Source organism: Trachinotus anak, unplaced genomic scaffold (assembly GCF_046630095.1).
Source record: "Trachinotus anak isolate AG129_WGS33_773 ecotype Australia unplaced genomic scaffold, CSIRO_AGI_Tana_v1 ptg000005l, whole genome shotgun sequence".
NCBI lineage: Eukaryota > Metazoa > Chordata > Actinopteri > Carangiformes > Carangidae > Trachinotus > Trachinotus anak.
Window position 1 is genome coordinate 520041 of NW_027273856.1, and position 25775 is coordinate 545815.

Sequence of the window (25775 nt, forward strand, 5' to 3'; positions counted from 1 at the left end):
GGAAGCCAGCTGCGCTTTTGCATGATTACACTGAAAACATCATTTGCATCTGGGAATGAAATCCAAACATGCTCGGTAGATATGTATGGTTACCAACCAAAAAAAAAAAAAAAAAGAAGCTCTCCTCGTCACTGGTGGCAAAAATTAAAGGCTTACCAGTGTTGTCCCACAGATTTGCATATGAAGATGAGTACCCTTCCTGAGTCATTTTCATAAACATCCTATTGCACACAAAGAACAAGGCCCACATGAACAGTTTTTCAGTACTGCACAGTGTGCAGTGTTTTTTTTTTTTGGGGGGGGGGGGGGGGGGGGGGCTGCTTATGTTCTTCATCTGGGATCTCCTGCGTATTCATGACTTGTAATGAGACATTTTCAGCTCGGTTTGTCAGAACTGACGCTGCCAGGAACGGTGATAAAAGTGTACAATACCTTGATGTGAGAAGGTGAGTGATTCTTGAGTGCTGTCCTCACAAATCCGGCGTATCACATGCCAGATAATAAAACCATGTTCTGTCCTGGAGGGGAAACGCAGAGAGGAAGCAAGTTAGGAGAGAGAAACCAGGCAACACTCATTCTGTCAAAATAGGTGACAGGGGACATAATTAAACAGTCCAGCAGCAGGAACTTTTAATGTCTGCCAGCGTGGCTTTAAGTCACTGTTAACAGGTCTGTGCAAGATTTAAGATTTATTTAGAAAAACACACAAAAAAAACTACTGGAATCACTTTTTAACGCCTGAAGTGTTTGTTAGTTTATCACAGTCACCTCACACACAAACTCTATATTTGGGTCTCTTCTGGGACGACCATTATTAAGTGGCATCTTCATAAATTTTTCAGCTGTTGTCTGCTTCGCACACTTGTGATAGAGCTGGATTGCCGCTGTATGAAGTGCTATTCAGGTCACATCAGCTTTTAATGGCTGATTTATTAGGGCCCAACAGGGGCTTGGTGATGGGCTGCAGGACAAAGAGCCTGTTTTAAACTGCATTAACACTCCGCAGTAAATATCCCATACAACATTAGCATTTTGATGGCTGCCTCCCTCAGTCACCTTTTGCGCCGTCTCGTTTTCCAGTCGTGCACATTTTGCCCTCCTGCTCTGCCTGTTAGCCTTTGTTTCAATCCATCTTTCACACATGCCACTTTCTGTCTTTTAGCCTCCATGCCGCTCTGCTCATTACATTTTAACTCCAATAATATTCCATCTAAACCTAAGCTGGGCTGATAGAAGCGTGCACAGTGAAGTGGTTAAGTTTAATTATGGCTGAATTAATGGGAAACGTGCGGTTTCGCAGAGGGAAAAGAGTGTTTCTTCTTTTACCTGCGGTGCTGAAAAACATGTCACCTTAGTCCCTCACCTTATTGTGATGCAAACTATCTTTACATGATTTCTAATTAAATCTCACCTGCAATAATAAACGTGATGAGCTCCAGCACTTCTGTAATTGAGGTGTCTGTTGCAGGTTACGGTCTTGAATAATAAGCCAAAATTAAAAAGGATTAATCAGTAGTACTGTGTTTACTATGCAAATGAGGTAGATATTGGATTTGAGAGAATTAAAAACTTTTTTTTTTTTACAAGCTATTTTTGAGTTGTCTGTCACATGTCAACATATATTTTAAAAAAGCATTGGCACAAGCTTTCAATAATAAATACATGCATTCTGTTTGTAGCTGCCATCAGGTTTAATGTATGTAACTCATCAAAAATTTCTTTCCAAGTTGATGCTACAAAAGGGGAAAAAAAAAAAAACTTGATTATATTGCCAAACTTCTAAATATCATCTGGGTACAACGGCCCACCGATCTTGGCTTCGAAACAAGCGCTGGGGCCGTGCTTCATCAAATCTGCTGTTCATTATGTTTGATCAAATTTGAGACTTTGGCAGAGGAAGCAGATGCCATAGGTCGACTCAGCTGAACTGCTGAAGCTAGTTTGGTCAACAGAGCATCTGCCAGTCATTTAGCAGGCCTGGAAGTGTTTGGAAAGGAACACGATCGCACCATATTGTAACAATCCTGAGCGCAAACTGTTGCACAAAAGGAGTGAGAGTTCACAGACAACAGGAAATAAAAATTACATCTCGGACAGGTTAATGGGCCGTAGTTGGCTTTCATGATCTGTTTATACTGGATCCTGTTTATATTCAGACCTAACTTTCTAATGACAGCAATTGTACAGATCTTGGATTTTTACATTTTCGCTGCTTGTCGTCCTCACTGAGCAGAGACACTATCAAAGCCAAGTTCAAACCGGCTCTTTTATAATCATTGCTGTTCAAGTACTGGCATTAGTAGGGAACTGAAGCTTCCCAAATATCTTCAAAGGGGCTTGGACCAGAGAAATGCATACCAGGCAGTTCCAGGCACCTAAGGCAATCTTGTACCATTACTACTAGTATGTTCCTTCCAAAGATATGCAATTTCTCTGAAGTACAAGGCATGGATGACCCAACATGACACTGTGCGAGAAAGCTGCTTATTCATGCCAAGATGCTTATTAATAAGGCTAAAACTGGAGTTCCTCCGGCTTGTGTTGTTTTTCTGAGCTATATTATAGTTGCAATTGAAATTGTGATTATTTTCTGTCACTTCAAATATAAGTTGTGTCTATTGTACCAACCAAACATCTGTTTTATTCTGTTATGTTAAGGAAAGGCATAAGGCTCTGAGAGAAAACTGAGAGATGTCAATCTCTGCTTTTACATCATGCTATTAACTTTTCACTGACTGCTGAGGGTCTGCAACTGGTCGGTATTTCAGAGCAGAAAGTGATGTAAAAGATTTTTGTTGGTCTGCCAAGTAAGCTAGCCAGGACCACCTCATATCTGTAAGTGAATCATTCCCCATTGCTGAAATGCATGAGTCCAATAGGTCTGTAGCAATTTTACTGCATTAACACACACACACACACACACACACACAAAATGTCCTAGAAGAGCCTCTTTGGCCCTTTTCTTCCACACATTATCCACTGCACTCTGTTGTTTTAGTTCCCATGGTGCTCGGAGTGTTTTCTAAATTACGAAGTGATGAAACACAGCCTGACTATCCTGCCGTCACCGCCATGAACTTACACCCAAATTTGATTTCACACCCCAAAAGTGATTCATTGTGGAACAGTGTGCTGGATATCACCGCTGAGTGTGGTCACAAGCGCGGCAGACCATATTTCTGACCACGCCCGACAGTAATGTTGGGTGTAACAATGCTTTTCTCCCATGACGGAGTTTCATCATGCTTTATAATGCTCGTTTGAGCAAAACAAAAAAAAAAGCATTGAAAATAAAGCGTGAGAGGAAAGCTGATGTGTAATAACAATCTTTCTCTTGTATATGGTCTTTCTACAGTGTAGCAGCTGACTAGCATTTCCTTCAAAGAAATAAACAAATGAAAAGCTATATATATATATATATATATATATATATATAGACAGACAACATAGACAACTGATCATGATGAAAGGAACTGGGGTGTGAATTTAACCCACTGAAGACAAACAGGTCGGGACGAACAATAACCTTCTGCCTCAAGGCGAAAAGTTCCATATTGTAGTTTGTGGACATTCTTGAAATTCATCAGCAGCTCTAGCACCAGATTATCATTGTGTGGCAGAAAACCCTGCTATCAGGAGACAAAAGAACATATGAGAAAGCACTGGACGCATGCAGCCGCTGTATGACTGATCCAAGTTGACAGCCTGTGGTGTGTCTCTATAAAAGCATTTACTGAGGCACAGCACCATGGCCTGCCGAAAGCTCATCAAAGACTGGCTTATTTTATCAGCCAAGTGGAAAATGTGCTGAGAAAGAAGGGGAGAGGCAATAGTGAGGACGTCAGCGAGAGTAACTAAGCTATTGTGCCCATCGCTGACCCAAACACCCGTGTTACAGTAGTCACGGCTGCTCACAACAAAAGCCCTAATCGGCGGAGCAGGGCTCTAAATTAAATGACCCTGTGGTTGTGACACTGTAACTGACAAGCTGGCCTATGCATGCTGAGGCCAAAGGCAAAGGAGATATGGCTAATGAAGAGAGAAATGTATTGAAATGGTGGCATCTTTTACAAGCAGAGCTAGCCTTGTGTAACCTACATACTCCTGTGTGAAGTATGCAATATACGCTGTGAGTACTTATTCATCTACTCACAGCTATTTCATAGATTATACAGACTTTAAAATGAGCTGCTCTCTGAGACAGAAATAACCAGGCTCCATAAAGATTTCTCTTGCACCCTCAGGTAAACTGCACTTCTAGTATAACATGCCATGACTTCCACCAAATGTAACTATTACACCTCTCACACTGTGAGGAAGACTCAGCGTATATTTATAAATGCTTAAATCCTACCGACACCATGAAAAGCTGACAGCAAAGGAGAACAATCCATCACCACGTCAAAATATTAAGTGCAAACCAGCCCTTGGCTCATGAAATGTAAATTAAACATATTATATTGCACTGCTGTTATCTGTTAAGTAATCATAGCCAGTCAGGGGCCGCTCATTCGGAACAGAGAAAAAGCTTACCAACTGGAGTCAATGGGCAGCATTTATAATGCATGGGCAGCATCCCTACCCCCAAGGGTCACATTAAATTCAAGGAAGCTGATAACAATTGACTGAGGTTGTTGGCAACTGCAGGAGGATTATGTATAGTAACGTGTCTGCTTCCTCATTCTTTAGTCTCACTCTAAATCACTGCCTCTTCACTTTCTCAGTGGCCACTTGTCTTGTGTTGTGGATTCTTTCCTTCTCTTCCTTTCCTCATCTTTCTTCCTACATCTCCTCTCTCATTATCTTTATATTTTTTCCCCCTACTTCCTATTTCTCTCTTGCACTCTCTCTTGGCATACCAATGAGAAGAGGTGATGAGGGACATATAGAACTGAACACTACAGTACATCCCCGGATGACTCCCTCATACACAGGCCCTAATTGGCCTTAATTGGAAAGGGATGAACTGGGATATGAGTCTGTAGGTTACTGTGTATTGGAAGTATGTGTTCTTGTTTGTGTCCATTTGTCTGTGTCTGTGGAAAGATTAAAAAAGATAGAAGTGATGAAGACACACCGCCTCCAGAATAATGCATTCAGCTAAAGTGGTACACACCTCCTTTTTAAATTTTTATACGTGGGTGTATGCGAGCTCATGTGTTTGAATATTTATGTAAATATCATGTTTTTGTAGTCCTCAGGCCTTAGATTGCTTTTCCAGCCAGAACGGGATTTCTGTTATCACGTGATCTCACCAGCAATCCAAGCTCAAAGCCAATACTTAAAAGGCTTTATGTTTATCACGCCCAATACTAAATGCATGAAATGTATCGTCAAAAAAAAGTTGTCAAAATGCCATACATTCACACAGCAATTTTCTCCTCTGCTGGGGGCACAGAGATGTTTACCGTAGCACGGGAATATCATTATGATAATCAAGCCTGTCTTTATTTGGAATACATACATATTCCCAACACGATGACCAACCTTGCAGGAGAACATAAAAGTCAATAGAGGGGAAAATTGTATGGGTGACACAAGTGGGACTTGACACTATAGGTCCTTCACGAGGGTGCACGTTGTGTGCATGAACAATCAGCCATTTAGCATTTTACTTTGATAATAACGCCACGCGGAGAGGCACATTTGTTCTGTGAAGGGTTAACGGCCAAGGCTATGAGAGAGAGACATAGAGGATGTGCCTGGGATGAGATGCTGCAGAATAACAAAAAAGAGGATTACCTTCAATGGGTCATGGGATATACAGTGCTGGAAAACTGTCAATAATGAGAATGCCTTTTTGACACTGATTTGATGTAAACAAATTTATTTTGATTCTTAAATCATCTATCAAATATTTATCTGACTAATCAAGCAGTTATTCAGTCCATTAATTGTCTGAGAAGAAGCACTCAGAGCTCCTGGGGTGTTGTCTTCTAACTGCTTATTTTGACTCAAAGGGATTTGGAGTATAATGATAGACAACTGTGAAAAGCTACAAATTCTCATATTGGAGAAGCTGCAACCTAAAAACCTTTGTTATTTTTATTTGATAACATCAGTTCCAATGATTCAGGGGTGCAACACATGATTATTTTCATTATTGATCAATGTGCCAATTCTTTTGTCAAATATAATACCAGTTTGGCCTGTAAAATGTAGGAGAATAACACAAAATGCTTGTAATAACTCCCCACATCCCAAAATGAGATTTTCAGATGTTTTTGTTTTTTCTTTTTTTTCTTTTTTTCCCATAATCCAAAAATATTCATTTTACTATCAGAGGGCTAAGAGCAAACCAGCAAATATTCCCATTTCATGAGCTGTTACCACAAACAATTTGTGGCATTTTTTTTTTACCAAATTGTTCTCAACAAACAATGAATGGTTGATCAAAATTGTTGCAATTGTTGTTTTCTGTCAAGCAATACATGGACTTATTCATCTCTGAAACAACTAATCAGTAAAATCGTAGTTGATTAAATTAATTTCAGTCCTGACATAAACCACACATATTTGCTTTATGTGAGCCCTCAACAGTCCCCTCAACTCAAAAACAGAAAATCTGCAACTGATTGAAGACAAGGATCGAGTTACAGTTTACTTCTCAGTCCTCTTTCCATGTGCACCCCAGCCAACCTCCTGTGCCCTTGCCCTCCCCAACCTGACAAATATGCAACTTGACCCTTTCTGAATTCTGAAGCCGACCTGCAGACTGAATATAACCTTGGCACAGGCAAGGGGAGGGAAGTGTGTTTCCAATAAACTCAAGTCTTTGAGTATGTTTGTGTGTGTGTGTGTGTGTGTTGTGTGTGTGTGCTGAGGTGTGTGAGGGTATGCATGCTCTGTTTATGTGAATTGTGTATGTCTCTGCGTATACATGTCTGTGTCTTTCCATAGGTCTGCGTCACCACACGTGATTATTCGTTCATATATGACTGCTTTTGTGAGTGTGGTGTGTGGGTGTGCAAGGGTTCAATAACCATGTGTGCAGCAGGGGGGCTCTGGAGTGTCTCAGCACCCAAGGCGCCAAGGACATGGCTTGACAGGTGTGTGCGGAGGACCTAGTGGTCTGCAGAGCAGAAGCGGGCAGCAGCACAATGTGCCCATTCAGGCCTAGAAGGAGACAACCGAGATATCGCAGGACCCCTGTGAGGAGGGGGTGGTCATCTGGGGGCACATCAACCTTTCACAGTGACTACAAAGAAAGACATAACTATAACTGCATCTACACAGTAATGGGCTGCCTGACCCCATGCTGGCTAGCTCTCTACCAGTATGTGACGGATTTATGCTGTCAACATTTTCTACTGACTCGTTCCTCGGAGATAACTTTGACCACTGAGGCTAAACATTGGGTTTAATGTGAAATTATGGTTTGTAATAGGTGAAGAGTAGAGCATTATTTTGGCCAAGCGTGGAAACACTTGAAATATACTGATAATGTAGCACAATCCTGTTTGTATTTCATTTATCCACAGTATGTACCAAACCAAACAAGGCAAACAAGCCACAGAAGGAAGAAATATTCATTTGCCCTTTTCTACACCATCACGGAAAACCAATTTCCACCATCAGTTATTCTGCCAAAATTAAAAACAACGAATGTAACAGCTTTGACTAATTTCTAATTTAGCATACATTCCTCATTTACAAGGATGAATGAAGTGACCATTGAGGTGGCAAAATTTTATACTATCTCTGAAATTAATAACAGGTGGGGATAAAAAGCATTTTTTCTGGCAATCAGAGTCATTTAAGTACGAAGACGCAGTGCTTGAATTATGGTTTCAAATACAGCCCAATGCATACCATTGCACGCACGCACACACCTATATATACACAGACTCTCAGTGTTAGATAGACTAAAAGAACCAACATGACAAATCACTGCAATACACAAGCTAATTGCACGATGTGACAGAAATGGCCAGTGTCTTGAAAAATGACATGGCTGTGTGGTCCATACGTCCTTAACGCACATCCGACAAGAGCTTTTAAAACACACACAATGCCACCAGCACTGCTATCCATGCAGAAAATTGGACAGCCATCCTTCAGCTCCAACATAAATCTGTGGGGTAGCAACACGCATCGGAGAGCAATATAGTATAGAACGAGTCTCTGCTGAAACCAAAAAGTAATTGAATCGAGGATGAATATAGACAGGGTAGGATGAGAGTTGAGGGAAAACACGTCATATGAATTCGATGCTCTGTGAGAGAATGCTTTCAGGAAAGATACAGGATTTGCAAAGCGATAAGCAAGAAATAATCACAGATGAAAGAAACTGCAGGATATAGTGTAAATAATGTAGAAATTCTCAATGTTTTTTTTTGTTGCCCTTCGTGGTGAAACTGAAAGCCTTGGTGATTGTTCTCTAACCCTCACCCTATTCACACCTTATCTGTAAGAATTTCTTATGCTACATCTAGTTCCACAACTTATCCAACATCAGCAAGATAACCCTAACCTACATACATTGTTGCCATATACTACACACCACAGGTCTATGAAGCTGTGACCTCTTGAGTCCCAAGGCTATCAGCCCACTAAATCACATTTGTAGAGTTATATTAAACATGTAGCCCTGAGGAGAGAAAAAGCCCAGCAAAGGATGATAGACATCTTTCTATCACTGAAAGCCTGCAATGCATTAATTCATGCTAGGGGCTGATGTGATAGCGCGTGGCCATCGACTGCTTTAATGTTACAATATGGGCTGTGGAAAGGTGTTCGTTTCTTTTCTTGGGTGCAGCCAGAGATAAGGGCCATACTCTCATCAGGTCGCATACAATGAGCAAATGTGACTGACATGAATGGATGGAGTAAGAAGCAGTAGCTTACCTTGTTAATGAATGGCCACTGTGAAGGAAAAAAAAAAAAAGTGTTTATGCTATTAATTACAAGAAAGGGCGTGCATAGAAAAAAGGAGAAATGAAAAGCTTGGATGTTCTATGTTACGTGCATTTTACTGGCAGTACAGAACGAGGTATGGATATTCTTTATGCTACACTCTGAAAGCACCTGTAAAGCCCCCCAAAATCCCACCTCCCACATCAGACTGCCACCAGAAATGTCAAATTTAGTCATCTGAACGACCATGTAAGGGAAAGAAAGTGAGGTGGAGGTGGGGGAAGAAACCAGAAGCAATCATAATAGTGAGCAGCACTGTGCTGTCGTCATCAATGCTCAGTGTTCCACTGAAAGGGTAGCTGCATATATGTAAACCCAAATCTTTGAAGCACCTAGCATATCCCCACCACAATTTTGCTGTTATTATCTAATTAGTATGTTTGAAAGGACAACAACAGCAGAGTCATTAACAAAACTATCTTATGAATTATGGCCATCGTAGGTGCCAATGCAGGAAGCAGTGTAGCCTTTCAGGAGCAAGGTGGAGTACAAGGTTGAGGGGCAGTGGATGGGCGTATAGTATGTCTGATTGTGAAAGAAGTTCACCTCCAGTCACAGACCTACCACCGACAATATCATTTCCCTAAACCAAACCCAAAGTTTGTAATTGCCTAACGCTTATCATGCCCTATGCCCTCAACTAGTCTTTCCCTAACCTTAACCATATTATAGCTGGCATGCTCAGATATGCCAGAGAGCAAGAATTTTAAAATGGTAAGCACTGGGCATCAGAAAAAGGGTTTTTGCAGAAATGACCAAGACTGACGCTCTCATCTTGCAAGGCATCTGGCAGGCCTGGTCAAATTTTACATCTTATTCCATTGTGTTTATGTATTCTTTTTGGTACGCTCTAGGTTTCAAATTGTCAGTTGACTTGGTGAAACAGAAAAATTGCTGGTGAATTTGGTTATCAGTTTCCAGATTAACGGCTCTGGAAAGTGATTCCTCTGACCTCCTTGCTTTTTACCTGTTATGGTATGTTGTTTTTGTTCAGTCATCTAGGAATCAGGTCAAGGGGAGTTGAATTTCATTTTAACTGGGCACAATAATTCATTACAGCTATCCAGTGGAGGTAACAGTATAGCAGGACACCAAATAGCAACCCTTTCCACAAGTCTCAGAACCTTTACATGGTGACAGTCAGCATATTTTCTGGTTTCTGTTACCTGGGTCATGTATAGGTCACAAATGAGATTTTAGAATGAGGTTCAGAGGTCATAGGATTGGTTCAGCATATTTTTCATGCCATTAAAATTGTATATGGGTATTTGAAAACAAACCGACGGTGCATGGTAACAGACACAAGTAGACAGATGGCTGCCGGAGTGGGGTTTCTTATGCATGACGAATTGTCGCATCTGCTGGTGTGACTGTGCAAAGCTATCGGTCAGGGTAAGTTCTCAAGAAAAAAGGAAGAAGCATCATCTGAAAACAAGCAAACAAAAGCCAGGCTGTCATCTGTTTCCAAAGTAACTGATCTTTTTATAGTCCAGTGCCATTTGAGGTTGCCGAGTCGGACAGGAATCCTGCAGGGACCTGAGGGCAATCAAGGTGGCAGTCACTCTCCTGATACCCAGGTGAGAAAAGATTCTGCCGGAATAGAGGCTTAAGATCACGAGAAACAGCACCTGAAATGGGAATAAATCCCTATGGAAAATCTGTATGAAGATCTTAAAGGGTCAATCCACAAGTCTTGCCACACCTTGTCATCCAAGTTACAAAAATCCACACCAAAGGTTGGTCAAAGTTTGTCAGATGTCAAAACAGATTACAAAAACCATCCAAACTCTTTCAAGGTAAAGTGTCTGCGTGGCCTCAGTCCAGACCTGCCTGAGTTCATATTCCATTCAATGGCATTTCCTAATTAGATGAGAAGGATGGTTTGATGTACATGCTCTCATTGTATTGAAAAGAAAGCAGAAAAAAGGGCCAAGCATGGACCCCTTGTTGTTTGTCTGCAGTGCAGCGATGGAGGTTACAATTGTCTCTCCCTCTCTCCAGTGCGTGCACAGATGCAGAGAAAAAAATCAATGCACAAAAAAGCACTTCATTCCTGCTCAATTTCATCCTTTACTGCCAGTATAATTAAAAGTGGCTTCAACGGACTTTCCAATCCAAATTTCCCCATCAGCTGTAGGTGGCCTAATCAAAGCCATCAGTGCTAAATTTAGGGGAAAAGGTGCCTCTTGGGACTGTTATGGCATCATGTACATGGGTTGGGTTATCAATAACTGCTCAATTCACTAAATGAGCATATACAGTTTGTTTGCTATACAAAAGGAAACAAAGGAGAAATAGATTAAGATACTGAACTTTTAAGGGGTTCATGTTTAATTATTTTTCTATCACAATTTGATATTCCCACTTAAAGATACAATCAAACAATAGGAAATTATGACTGCCGCTACTGGCCCAAAAACCAAATCAAAGCCTTGTTCACCCCACTTAATTTCCATTTCTACCAAAGCAACATGAAGAGCATAAATCATTTTTACACACTTTCTGAAAACTGCAGCTTCCTGCGCTGATAACACCAGCTGAGAGACAGAAATTAGCAAATTACCTGTGTGTCATGGCTGCATCCAAGCTGCTGGACCAATTATTTCTGCTCCGGTGAAATTGTAAAGGCCTTTCCAGCTGTGTTTGACACAAAGCTGGCTTAGGGGGGCTTACTACTGACCAAAAACATAAACAAGATTACAGGAGCCTAACCTTTTTAAAGTACTCATGAGTGACAAAAGAACCCCTGCTAAATGGTCGGCAGCTGTCAAAAGCGGTGGATTGTTCCTCTACTGCTTTTGATACTTCTCAGTAGAGACTGAGCCAATAAGAAATAGTAGAGCAAGGCAATCCTTGTTGTCAATACTGTTGTTGTTCACTAATAGAGATTGTATACAACATGATATTTACAGAAAATAGAACAAATACACTAAGAAAGAGGAACTGCTTGCACAGGTATAATGAAACTAGATTACAAATATCTGCTTAACTCCAGCATTCCACTGATGACTTCCAAGGCTATAACTACACCTACCTTATTAATGATTATGGGCAGAAATTCCATAAAGGGTTGCCCTACACTGACCTGAGTGAGCTCATTGTCTGGTGGCACGCTGTAGTTTCATATTTTCCAAGTGGAACTAGTATGCTACTGTGTTAAGCTACATGCCCTGTGTCGGTCTGACTTTTAGCAACATTTATTATGTATGAGAAGGTAAAAGGGGTCCATGAGAAGATTATAAAAGCTTAACATTTTGATGAGATTAATCTAGCTATCAATCTTTGCATGAATACAGTAGTGAACCAATTATACTGTGGCAGTCAATGACTGTGTGTTCTGAGCTGCTTGAGAACCTTAAAAAAAAAAAAAAAACATTAATTGGGAGCAGAATTATTCCTGCGCGATCCACCATAAGAAAATTTATATCATGAGCTTGTCAAGTGGACTGCTGAGATGCGGAAGCAGGAGACTGCAACTATCAATGCAGTCTCTGTCAGAAGATAGAGTATCACTGTGGAGAACAGGAAGGGAGTGGATGTCAGTTGCCTGGAGAAGAGGATCTGACATCTCAACTCTCACTGTCTGTCATTCTGTCCTGCCAATGATGTATGGATGTTATATGGCACCACTCACCCAGCAAAACCAGTCAATACTACCATGCTGAGGAATGCTATAGTGAGACAATGGGAGACTATGACCCTTGTTATGGAATGACAAAACTCCATGAGGGCGGAGGGGAAAAGAGTGGGGCTTATTAGGGGGAGGGGGCTGTTTTCTTTGGTCAATATCACATTGTCAGCAGTCTTGTGGTGGTATTTTAATGATTTAATAGTGCAAGAATGTCTATAGAAATGCTGAAACCAAGCTTATTCAGATCTCTCTGCATCAGGAAATTTTTGGTTTGATTTATGATAGTATTGTAATATTGTTATAGAGTAAAGGATATATCAGACTTTGCAAGAGATAGAATGAAGTCAGGGACATATTTTCATTGTTTTCCTTGTTGTTTCCACAATCCACCAACCTTCATATTGGTGAAAAAGGAACTAAAAAAACGGCAAAATCTTATCATATGAACAAATAATTTAAAAAAATGTATCAGAGACTCCTGAAACAGAACTTAATTAAAGAGTTACACATAAAACAAACATGTATAAGATTTCCACAGTCTTTTCAGGAGCCATATCTGGGGGTCAATGTTTAGCATTTGCTATAGTGCTACCTGAGCTGTATTGTCTAAGATAATCTCATGATCATGAAACAAAAAAAAATGAAGTGCAATGAAAGATACGTTCAATTTTCTCAACTGATGCCACACATTCAAGGTGTGTTTGCCCTTAACAGAAGGAAGAGCTCTGAACAACAGGCAAAATTTTGAGTATCAGACGCTCGATCCAGCCCTTGAACCAAGGTGACGTCCCCGCGTAGACAGACAAGAGGAAAAGGCCCCCCGTCTTCCAGCTCCTCGCCTGTGGGGCCTCTGTTCCTGCCTGCACGCCGGCGCTGTTATCGGCTGCTTATTATTTGGCTGAATGAGCTGCAGCGGGGCTCATGGGGCTCGCCTCTGACATAATGACTGATTACAGTCTTGTGGCTCCCCTCTAAGAAATCCCACAGTTGCCACCATTGCGCCATGGCGGCTCAGCGTCACAGGCAAGACCAATGTACAAGTGGATGGGATTTGGTGGGGGGGGGGGGGGGGGGGGGGGGGGGGGGCTGGTCTGTCCCTGTGACAGCATAACTGCTACCCAGTCCTTGAGCTGTCAAGACTGACAGAGACACTGGTGGACACTTGGGTCATCAACCTACTTGTCATCAGGTGCCTTGTTAACAACTGCTTCTGGTAACTAAACTAACTGAAATGGGAGTAAAAATTAGATATTTCCATTCCTAAAGCCAACCTGCAAGAACTGTGACTAAATAATGATCCATGTATTTTAATCCCCCCTTGACTAGTAAGGGCCACATCTGCCACTTCTCCTCCCTGCAGAAATGCAGTACATACTAATGCATACAGACATTAAGCCTATTAGGAATAATACATGAACCATCCATAATGCCTTCTGCTTTATGAATACAGCATGCATCCTGACTTATATATGTGGTATACAGATGCATGCAGGTGCAAGAGCAGTCTGAAAACAACTCAGAACAGACTCTGTCAATAGCTACTGTTTCTGAACAGCAAGAGAAGTCATTCTGTCAGCACTTTTCAAACGCCGGCTTTCAGGCAGTCAATTAAGTTCAAGGTGAGACAAAAATGTGTTGTCATTTAAACGGTTTTGCTCCACTGGGGCGGTGCATCAATTCAGTCATCTCCATTCCAGAGGTGACAAAGGGCTGGCAGGGAAGTTTATATTTGCCAGTGTATACACAGTTCTGCTGTCATTATACCAACCTGAGATGAAGCAGGATAGCAGGTGTACAAAGCGGCAAGATTTAAAATGCATCGCTCCCTGTGAACAGATGCTGATAAAGACGGGAACGAACAAGGGACTACTCTTGAGGAGCCTGCTGGCTGAGGCAGTGCTTCCTGCCAGATCCCACCCCCCACTCCCACACTCCTAAATCCAATCCTATCTTATCGATTAAGAAAATCAATTTGGTCTAAGTCACAAGCACAGAGAGAGATGCTGAAATGCTGCAATATATTTTGAAGTCACAAGAGGAATCACATTCTGATCAACCCCACGAATACACCCTGGCTTAATGCATGACAAACACGCCTTCTCTTAATCAAGAAGAAGACAAAAAGGCCTCACATGGTAGGAGCATAAATCCTTCATTGTGGAACTTTCCACCTCTATGAAAATATTTTAATTGTGTGACTGGAAAAATACTTTTCCCCTCTGTAAACTGTATCAAGTATGAATGAGGAAAAGGTATTTTAATTTAAAAACATTCTGATACTGTAATCAACATTTCTGCAAGGGATTCTTGCTTTGTGTTTCATTTGAACTGGAGGGCTGATACTTTCAGCATGAATGAAAAATTCTGCGATGGAATATCTATCCACAAATAACAATGAAACCCTATTAGTGGGCCAGCACATTTTTGATGATGTAAAACAACTGAAGAACGTGGATAGATTACTGTTTAGGCCGAAAGGGTCATGGGCCTGTTTTAAAACATAGTTAATGTTTCTTGTTGGAAAGGCACTGAAATGACCACACAGGGATACAAAAGGACACAAAAGGACCTCAAAGAGATGCACAGTGTTGACAAAAAGATGCAAAGCAAATACAAAGAGACAAACGAGTGGCACAAATGGCTATAAAGACAATAAAGAGACAAACAACTACAAAGAGACGCTAAACAGCTACAAAGCAACACAATACAACTACAAAGGGATGCAAAATGACCGCAAAGAGACAAATCAATCTAAACATTGAAGTTACGTTGTGTGTAGATCTTTTGTGAGCCTTTCAGTCTGGGGATCTTGCATCTATGTAGGAGGGGTGGGGTGGTCTTAGCATGATGCACCTAGGAGTCCGTTGTCTAACAAGCCGTCCATGCTGAGCAGCAACAGTACATTAAATCAACAAATTCTACAGGAAATTGTTTTGGCATGACTGAAAGGTTTATTCTGCATCAATTTTTGGTTTCATCTGCCTAATTTGATTATTTTAACAGCCCTAAATATGAATTTATAAGACCATTTGACTGTAAAGAACATTCCTCTATTGCTTTACTGTGGTTGACGGTGCACATTTTTGACGACTGCTAAGGCTGGGTCTATGCGCAAACCTGCACTTGATATTTGCAGATACAGCAGCCTGTGAACAAGGAAGCTATCTTCATTTCTCTTTGCTGGCCAATTAGTGGTCAGATCAGGAGGTCCCAATGGTTTAGGGAGGCGTAAATACTAACCGTCATTTCCATTCATTTGTATGCGGCTGCAGGTGCACTACCTTATTATGTATTCAAGCCCAAACCTGCCTCCCAAACAGGCCATAAATTAACTTCTTTTAGAGCTTCGGTTACAGAGAAGCATTGCATCTTTGTTTGAATCCTCTTCACTGGTCTAAAGTTCACAGGGGGGGAAAAAAAAAATGCTCAGCACAAAGGAAAGCCATCAATATTGTTGCAAAAAAATTGGTGTCATACTGTAAAATGCACATAGACAAATGCATCAGATTTTACAGAGTAGTAAAGAGGTTGATATACTGCAGCTCCGTCAGGCTTTGTCACTTTGATAGCTTTTGGATACCTTTTAACACCACCAACAGGGTCATAAGAGCGGCTTGGATTGTTTTAAATGCTAAGTTGACATTTTTGCTCCATATCTGGACTCCAGCTGAGAAAGCATCCATTTCACTCTTAAAATGTCATTTTCCTTGGGTCAGTTTAGCGGAGATTGTGTTAACAATGTTAATGTTAACAAACTGTTTTTTTGGATACACAAAAAAAAAAAAACAGATATAATTTAATCAGAGAAACTGATTTTAACACTGATCACTGGTCGGAGCAGAGCCTGTAAGAATAGAATGAGAACCTGTGCTGTAATACAAAAATGGCATCTCCATTCATAAAATGAACACATCTGCGTCTGCACAAGCTAGTTAATTCTTTGCACTCTCATGTATCTCTGCCTGCAGAAGCTGTTCAGTGTTAAATGTCCCTGTGAAGTGTTTTGACCCCCCTAGGAACAACTGCACTAAGTGTCAAATTAAGGGTGGAGGGTTTGCTTGCAGATAATTAAAACTGCAATCTAAAACTTAAGATTTTTTTTTAAAGCACACTGTCACTGGTCATGGCAATGTACACACTTGAGCTTGTCAACACCCCAGCCTTGCAGGCCTTTATTAAAACTGAATGCACAAATTACAGAGGCGTGCGAGTGGAATTCAAAACACAGCCGAGGCTTTGTGTACCCTGTTCTGTGAAGGCAACAGTAGCCCAAACTGATTTCATGGTCAACCAATGATCTTATCTCCCACTTCCACACAATGTAACATCCTTGCCTAAATCCACGCTTGTATTCCTATTCATCGTCAGGATTACAAGTCAAAGAGATAGAGCCAGTGAAATATTTCCATGACCTCACCCTATCCTCAACGCACTACAGACTCACTGGAGTGCTATAAAATCCCCCGCAAATCCGTTAGTGATTTAAAGAGGCTCATCAATACCCCACACAGCCTTTCTGTCTCATCCTAACCACTTTTTTTTGGTTGTAAACCAGCCACAGAGAAAGGGGTTGGAATTAATTTGATAATCCCCATCATCATGCTGGTAAATAATAGGCGTACTTTGGAAACAAAGGTTGGGCACCAAATGAGAGATGAACAGACAGTGATGATTTTTCTTGCACTCAGTATTTCACAGATAGCTGTGATTGCCTTTTCAAACTTCTCAGATTATTGCAGCAGTATGTTTTTGGTTTTTTTGTATCACAAATATCAGGGTGCATTTGTACTTTCTATTTTATAGATATCAAAACCCAGCTTTTATGTTTTGATGTTAGATGCAGAGCTGTGATAAACACACAAAAACTATTGATGCCAAACACTCAAATCCTTCCACAAAGAAAAAGCTGAGCTCAAGCCTGTGGACCTTAAATATTCAAAGGTTTCAATATGTACTCTATTTCTAGCAACCCACTCAAGTTTAAAAGGAACTTTTCATCGTGTTATCTACTGATTTCTTTAGAGTTTACACTTAAAATGCACCCAAACATCGGGGTCATTCACAGAGCTACACAGAATCAAGAAACTAATTGTCTGTTCTTTCCATCAAGCATCAGCTCTCAACTGTAAAACCATTTCCTGCAGTTTAGTGTTCAGGGGTTTGTGAAAGCTTGTGTCAAAACCTTTGTGTCCAGGGTCTTTATGAGACAGGGCTGCTAAAGTGTTGAGAGGCACAGACCTTGAGGACCTTTCCTCAGCCATATGCTTTCTTTTTCACTTTCAGCTTTTGCTTTTCTTCCTTTGTGACATTCCTGCCAAAGAAAGGACCCCCGTGTACTGACCTGTCTCAATCCTAACAGCATGATAACTGTGGTCTTTGGGACCTTAGAAAAACGTAGGCCCTCACTGTAGCAGTGGGTGAAATTTGGCCAACAGAAACATGAATGCACTGCAGTAGGTGGTCTGCCTTATCTGTTTTTGCCATAAGTTTAAAGACAACGTTTTTAAAAAAAAATACGAATAAACAAATAGTGTATAGAGCATATACATGAGTATGTTTTCAGCAACCAAGGCTACCCTGTCTGTAGATATACTGCACCCTACTATTTAAAGGTGCAATGTGTAAGAACTGATCAATTGTCAAATTCACACTGCAAACAAATAGGGGGCGGCATTTTACCAGACAGTTGTCCACCCCGCCCAGGAGAAACAAGGAAATGCACTCTTTGTTCCCTCCTTCTTTTCCCTTGTGCCACAGTCAGACTGGCCATCATGCATACCGGGACAAATCCCAGTGGGCCACTGCATCAGTGGGCCGGTGGACCATCAAAACAGCCATTAGATTTTTGCCAGCCCTCTCTGTGTACCTGTCAGCCGAGGTGCACATGAGAGTGTGCTGTGTGTGGGTTCTGGGACTGGGCTCACTGGCCAATCAAAACTTTGTGTTAACGCTCACCCTCATGTAAGCTAACGTTAGCTTGAATAAATCTAACCTCAGCACAGGCACCGTTGTTGACATGTTGCCAAGCTAGCCGATCATGTAATGGTAGGTTGTTTTATTTGGTTATTGTTCGACTGAGGATTTTGCACCCAGTCTGCACCCAGAGGTCGAGGAACAGAGCTTAAGGACAGAGCGGTGGAATGTTGCAAAGGAAGATGGCTCCAACGCAGTTTCACAGCCTAATTGTAGTTACAGCTTCCACTCATGTTGACTGAGGGCAGACTGGACGCTACTTTGACTCACCATCACCTCTTGAGTTACAAAGTAGTACTACAAGACAGGATAGGCTAGGGCTAGCAGGTTAGCTTGGTAACTTTCGTAGATATCTCTGCAACACAATACATAGATGTCTTTGACATAACGTCATAACCGATATTTCTTCACATTCTGTCGATAATCTTAGTTAACTTTTGAAAGTTTTAAACTAAAATACCTACATATTGCCCCTTTAAAAGTCACAGGGGAAAAATCAGGCAAACAAATACAAAGAATCATCTCGCCTCTCTGAAGATGCTTTTGTGATGCTTAACATGTCAGCATCCAGCCGTGGGGATAAACAATCATTCAACTGCAAAATAAGTTTTCAAATCCATCATTTTGACAGCCTGTGTAAGAATTCAGAACACTCTTCTTCTGCAGTGTCCTTATTTTCTAACTCGTCAAAGATCTCATGCAGCGCTGCCAATGAGAAGTCAAAAAAACAGTTTAATCTTATAAGAACAATCATGTCATGAGCAAGGAGATTTAACATAAAGATTTCTTTTTACAGGATCTGTGACTGCTGGAAACCTTGGCCTTATTTCAACCAAAACTGACTCACACTAACCCCTGAAAACTATCAAGTAGAATATAAACAGTGAATGAGTGATAGTGACGTCTGTAGTCAGGTATTTTAATATTTTACAAAACATGGTGATGGGAAATTGTTAGTTTAATGACCTCTCCAATGCCACACGCTGCTTCTATTGGTTCAATTAGTTAGTTATCAAGTTTAACAAGTAACTCTGACCTCGGATCCACCCAGTCCAGCTGTGACATCACACCAACACAAGACACCAGGGCTGCAACTTGCAATTATTTTTACTATTGATATTAAATTGTTTCCCTAATAACTGATCAATTATTTGGTTTGAAAATGTCAGAACTATGACATGACTAAACAATTCTTCATTATATATATATATATATATACATACACACACATACATTCACACACATACATACATTCACATGTAAAATGAAGCATGACTCATATCACAGTTGCAACATCTGTCAAAATAAATGCAATATAATATTTCTGCATCTCGTTCAGCCCTACAGAGTGGTAGCCATGGAGACCACTTGCTACAGTCTAACTGTAATTGCTAACTCCCGAGTTTTAATAATATGTTTTGTTATCCCCACCTCTACTGCACAATTTTTCTTTTACTTTGATAAATAAAAAACACTCATAAATAACTGCCCTCATTAGTGTTTACATACATGGGCAGCAGGAAGAACATGAAAAATAAATCACAACCAATCCACTGACTTTGATCCCGAGAGAGATGACTGTACATTCAGTGCAATAAAATATGAATCTAACATCTGGAAAAGCATGTGCAGTGCATGACCTTGAGCATTCAGATGTGTTGTACAGTGGCATGCCAAATCACTACAGACAAAGCAGTTAGATAAAGACATAAAAATCACTCAGTGATTCTGCTACGCTGCTTTCCAGACCGGGGTCGAGTAATCTGGATCTGGACATAGTTTTTAGCTCTGGTTTTGAGTTGTTTAGACTAGAGGGAGCATTTACAGCATTGTGACAGTGCAGGTCTCATTTGTTCCAATTTATCACAACTACTGTATTTTTTAGCTACATAGCACAAACAATGTGGACAACAGATATGAATTGTGTGCGTGTGTGTGTGTGTGTGTGTGTGTGTGTGTGTGGCTGACAGATGATTTTTACAAATTCTACACTTTGAAGAATGGTTATCCGCATTGATACACCAGTAAAAAGCCCTCCCCGTACATAATCTGAGCCATTAAGGTGTGCCCCACATAGGCTAACCTAATGAAGAAAATTGGAGAAGCCATGTCTCCATTCATACTGCAACAATAAATTGGATTCCTCCTGGCTTACAATTGTGTCCAAAAAGGAGAAAGAAAATCAAATCAAATAAATGGAACTGCCAATGGAAAGAGATTCCCTTGCTGAAAAACTCCAGTACATCAACTGGGCGGGAAAAAAAAGGGACCATCACAAAGAGTGGGATTACTTCTGCAGAACAATACAAATGACCCAACAAAGAAAAAAATGCTCTCCAATGAGGCGACCAAATTAACCCATATTACTGGAAAACAATACAACAGGAAGAAATGATTCATGTGCCAGCGCAAAGTGCTGGACTATAAAAATAACTCTCATAATGAATCCAGTAAAGTTTAAGGGTTATAACGTAGATCAGTGAGTACCATTTTTTTTTCAACATATCACTATCTTAATGTGTTTTTACCTCAGATAACCAGTTCTATCAATGTGAGCTACAGTGGCTCACATTCAGCACACTATCTTCCCGTGATGGACTGCAACAGCTTCAAGAAAGGCAAGAGAACAATTATTTTATTTTCATGCCGCGCCGTCCCATCAGGTATCACACCAGATGCTAAATTCAGCTGCTGTTATATTAAATATAACCTGGATTATATTCCACAAGGAGCAGCGTTTAGCTGAATCAAAACGGAAGAGTCGCGCTGAAAACAAAAGTGCAGGTTGACATAAGTGTTTAGTCAGAAAGCATCACATGTCCCCCTCAGTTTCCCCTGGAGGAGGAAGTCAAGGATTTCACTGTTGGTAGAGGAAACCGTGTGTGTGTGTGTGTGTGTCATCTGCTTGAGGGCACTTGCACCAATGCAGATTATGTGACAGATGGTGCTGCAGTCCGGGACATAATGAATATAATTGTCAGAAAGGGACACAACCAACAACAATGTAGATGATATTCTGAAATGTGTGGGGGGAAAAAAACAAGTGAAAAAAAAAAAGACATCATGGAAGTTAATCACTCTACTGGCACACAAGAAGCCAAAGCCCGGCTGAAAAACTACTCATGAAAGATCACCACTAGGTCCACAGCTGCTCTATTATTCAGAAAGAAAAACAAAATTCAACAGAGATCGAACCATATCCCAGCGATTAAGTGGAAATGAAGGGGATCATTGTGCAGAGGAGTGAAAACTTCAGATCCGATTCAAAGTGAGAGGCTTAGTTACCTTTTCCACTTTGATTTTGATGTTGAAAGACAGTGTGCTGTCCTCACATCAAAGCATTCAGCACAGTGGCCCCTCAAACCCTGCATTTCTCCTACACAGGACAGCATGTCTTTCCTCAGCACAGACAACCCTTCTCCATCCCTTCCTTCCCTATGTGTGTATCAAATAATGTGCTGTGCAGTATTTATGTTTTTCTTTTTTCTGCAAAAAAGCCAATAGTGGCACTTTGGGGGAAAATGTAAATGAGTCAACTGAATGAAAGGGGATATTCAGTGACATATATATGAAAATTCTGCATAGCCCCCAACTTCAATATTCTATTCTTTACACACAGTCAACCTGTCATGAAAAATGCAGACGCTCACACCAATGCATCTATCCACTGTGCAAAAAAGGAAAAAAAACATAGAGGCCTGCATTGGTACATTTCTGGATTCAAGACACACAAATTATGCTTTGCACTCAGCTACTGATTTAGCTTTATCACAGAGAAATATTCTATTTAATTGGCAAGGTTGGGGGGGGGGGGGGGGCTGAATTACTGCATGACTTTAAAATGCTAGAACTTCAGTCATAGGTATGCATCCAGTAAGCAACTTCCCTGCAAAGCCATTTTTTGAGCAGTAAACATTGTTTCGAGACCACACACGGACTCACCAATCCAACTCTCTCTGACAGAACGGGCGAATTAGTGCGAGCGGAAATTGAAATTTTCATATTGGCTATCAATATGTTGCGCGTTGATCGGCGCCGATTACACCTGAACGCATCGACAAGGCCGGTGAAAGTAATTAAGAGCGGAGCGCCAGCCGAGGCTGCCGTTACAGAGCACATCCACACCGCTGCAGGGCTTCATCCGCGGGCTTTAATATCGCCCAGAGCTGAATCTGCAGATGGTTGCGAACAGGCGCGCACACACACACACACACACAGAGGGACATATGCGTTTTGGTTGAGGAACATCACACTTACCGCGTTGTTTTTGTTTTTTTTCTGTTTGTTTTTTTTTTTTTTTTTTTGGAAAACGAGGCTTTGGCTCACGTCCTTCCGTCCAAAGTGCCGGAGATCATTTCTCTCGCAACTGTCTCTCAGCCGCTGGGCACCGTCCTCCTGCGCCGTGTGCGATGAATGGACTTGATGAAACGGGTCGAGGGGAGAGGACGGCGAATCCAAATAGTTGTCTCCTGTCGCTCCGTTCAATATCCTCGTGTCACACGCAAAAAAAAAAAAAAAAAATTAAAAAAAAAAAATCGCCTCAGTTTGATTCTGCTGCGCGTCCAGGATCCGAGTCCTTGGCGGTGGTCGCGGGAGAAACAGCGGGTTCCCTGGCGCTGGATCCACGGTGCTGTCCCTTTACATCCCTTTATGGCACAAGGCGTCCTTCTGTGCGGGGGCTACATCACGTCCCATGAAGCTGAAAGGCGAAACGCCAACAGCCTTCACCTCAACACATACACACACACAGACACACACACACACACACACAAAAAAAAGAAGAGTATCCAGAAGAATTTTAAAGGAGGGGAAGAGTGAGAGAGAGATGGGGGTGGGTGGGGGGGGGGTGTCTTGTGAGAAAAGCTCCGCAGGAAGCGGGGAGATAATTTAAGTTGTTTGGGTCCAAAAACTGAGCTCTCCGCGACTATGACAAACCAATTGTGCGCACTGACTGGGAGTAATTCTGTGCGGAGACCGAGGGTTTGGAGAGCCAGTGAAAGGTGAGAGGAAAAACTCGGATGTGGATTGCCGCTCTCGCCGTATACTCGGGCTCCACCTAGCAGCAAACACGAGATAACATGCTGCCGACCAAAGCCCCTCAGCCCACTGTGTCTCTCGCCTGAGGCTGGAGAGCAGACCCGCGTTATATTGCATTCTGTCTGTGCGCCTATGGCTGCAATATTTATCCGAAATCCGCTGCCTCTCCCTTAAAAGATTCAATATTTCTTGAAAATGCAACTGGTATCTTAAGAGCTGCCCATCGGTTGTTCAATCGAGGAAATGCAGACTGAAGATTTTAGTTGATGAGTGAAAAAATGCCCAAAACTGTTATGGGTGTGGCAGATAAAATGCCGTGCATGCTTAATTAGAAATGTTTGCAGAAATGTGAAAACTTCATTAATTCATGGACTGCATTCTGTAGGGGAAAGGGCTTTCTTGCATATGTTGTCATCTGTTGTTTTTCATGACAGTTTGTCCTCAAAGAAGAGTTAATGGTCTCTTTTATTGCTGGAAGCCAATTATTCATACAGATCTGTTTGCTGGAGGCTGCTGAGGCTCCTTCTTAGTAGGATCCCACCACATCTACCATGACTCCAGCTGTCCCTTTGACTGCATTTTTCAGCTGGGCATGGCATGAAACAAGCATGAGAAATTGATTCACAAAATTGTGCCCAAGTCTGGCCGACAGATATTCAGATACTGCTGCCATTTGAGGGAAATTTAAGGATCAAAAATCGCTTAGAACTTCGATCCTCTCCGCTGACCTGACCAGCTGCAGCTCACATACAGCCGGAGCCAGCCGGCAATCAACCTCTCAATCATCCTCCAGCCAATTAATCACTTTAATAATCCTAATTACAATCAAACAATAACAACTAATCATTCAATCCCTCACCCAGTGCTCCACTAATGAGCCCATTCGAGCACAGCCCTGGTGAAGCACATTTTTGCACTTGTTTCCTGTCTGAGAAACACCTTGAACTCCTGAAGGCCCAGATGAAAAATAACTGGCTGCCTGCGTTTGAAAAGATGCAGCGTTATCTCTCCCTGGCACTGCTTTCCATGCAACCCCCCGATGCAAATGGATTTCTTCAGGTAGAGCAGCGACCAAAGCTGCCTGCCATTACGCTTGCATAAACCAGGTAGCTTCAAAGCGATGCCTTAAGTGCCATGCAATATACTGCTGCCGTCTCTATGACATAAAATACACAAGAACTGCAAAATAAGAGTCTCAGTCTCCATATTAGCAGTAACATGAATACTACACTACTATTGGAGATGCAGATGCCAACAGACTAATAGAATACTAGTCAAAGTTGAATCAGCTCCTTTTTAACTTCTGAATAACACACTCTTCATGATTAAAGTATAAACTGCTTTGCACGTCCTCTGCTGACATGGAAAAAGCATTTCAAAAACGTGGAAATGAAGGCAAGTTAGACCCTACTATATCTGTTTCACTGCAGAAAAAGACAGAAAATCATGAAAGTAAGAGAAGATGTCCCTAAACTCCATGAATATAGTAGTTTCCTTTTGAAAAAGAAGGTGAACTATATCCGCAAATCAGGAGTTATTTCTATTCAGTGCTTGTCACTTTTAGGCATTCTTATTCAAAGTTGTAAAGCAAAGAAAAACTCCCTAAACTGACATAAGTTTGAGCCTCCCAAATGACAATGAATAGCTAACTGTGAGAAATCAGACAAGTCAGATTTTATATTAATAAAATATGCCCATCAGGAACATTAAAAGAATACCTTTAATTCTATTATTACCAGTCTCTCATTCACAGTAAATGGATCAGTTGCAAGGATGTGCTCCTTATTTCATGCTGGACGAGATTTCTTCACATTAACTCCAAACTAACAGTCCTCAAAACAAAGATAACATTTCTGATGTTGGTTTAATTTCCAAAACAGTGTCCTTCCACAAATGAAAAAAAATGATATCCATTTCCATGTGCAGTTCCAAATTGCAAAATTAGTTTGGGTTCAGTTTTAGAGGTGAAATGTGTTTACCAAATCAAAATCAACACCCACACACTCAAGTTCATCGTAATACAAACATCAGAAAGATCTGCATCATAAACAGAGAAAAAGACAGATGGTTTGAGACCTATTTCATTATAATACCATACATCACGGAACAGAGAAATAAAATGTTTTCCACAGTGTTTTTCGCCGTGGCCTGATTTACAACATTAAAGCTGCTCTAATCAATATTTCTATAATAAGAGTTGACCACATGACTGCTTGTT

General features: G+C 41.2%; 1 protein-coding gene across 9 annotated transcripts in view; it reads right to left on the reverse strand.

Moving 5' to 3' along the window:
* Positions 1–23545, reverse strand: part of LOC139621274 (adhesion G protein-coupled receptor L3) — a 205386-nt gene extending 181841 nt beyond the window's left edge. For 3 of the 9 annotated variants that reach the window (XM_071477570.1, XM_071477572.1, XM_071477569.1), the window contains exons 1-2: positions 22778–23542; positions 433–518 (exon numbers count right to left, since the gene is read on the reverse strand). The gene's annotated coding sequence lies outside the window, so the exon portion shown is untranslated. Of the gene's footprint in view, positions 1–432; positions 519–22777 lie in introns of all 9 variants that reach the window. The other 6 variants (XM_071477567.1, XM_071477568.1, XM_071477574.1 and 3 more) reach the window with 4 other exon arrangements.
* Positions 23546–25775: the final 2230 nt, after the last annotated feature.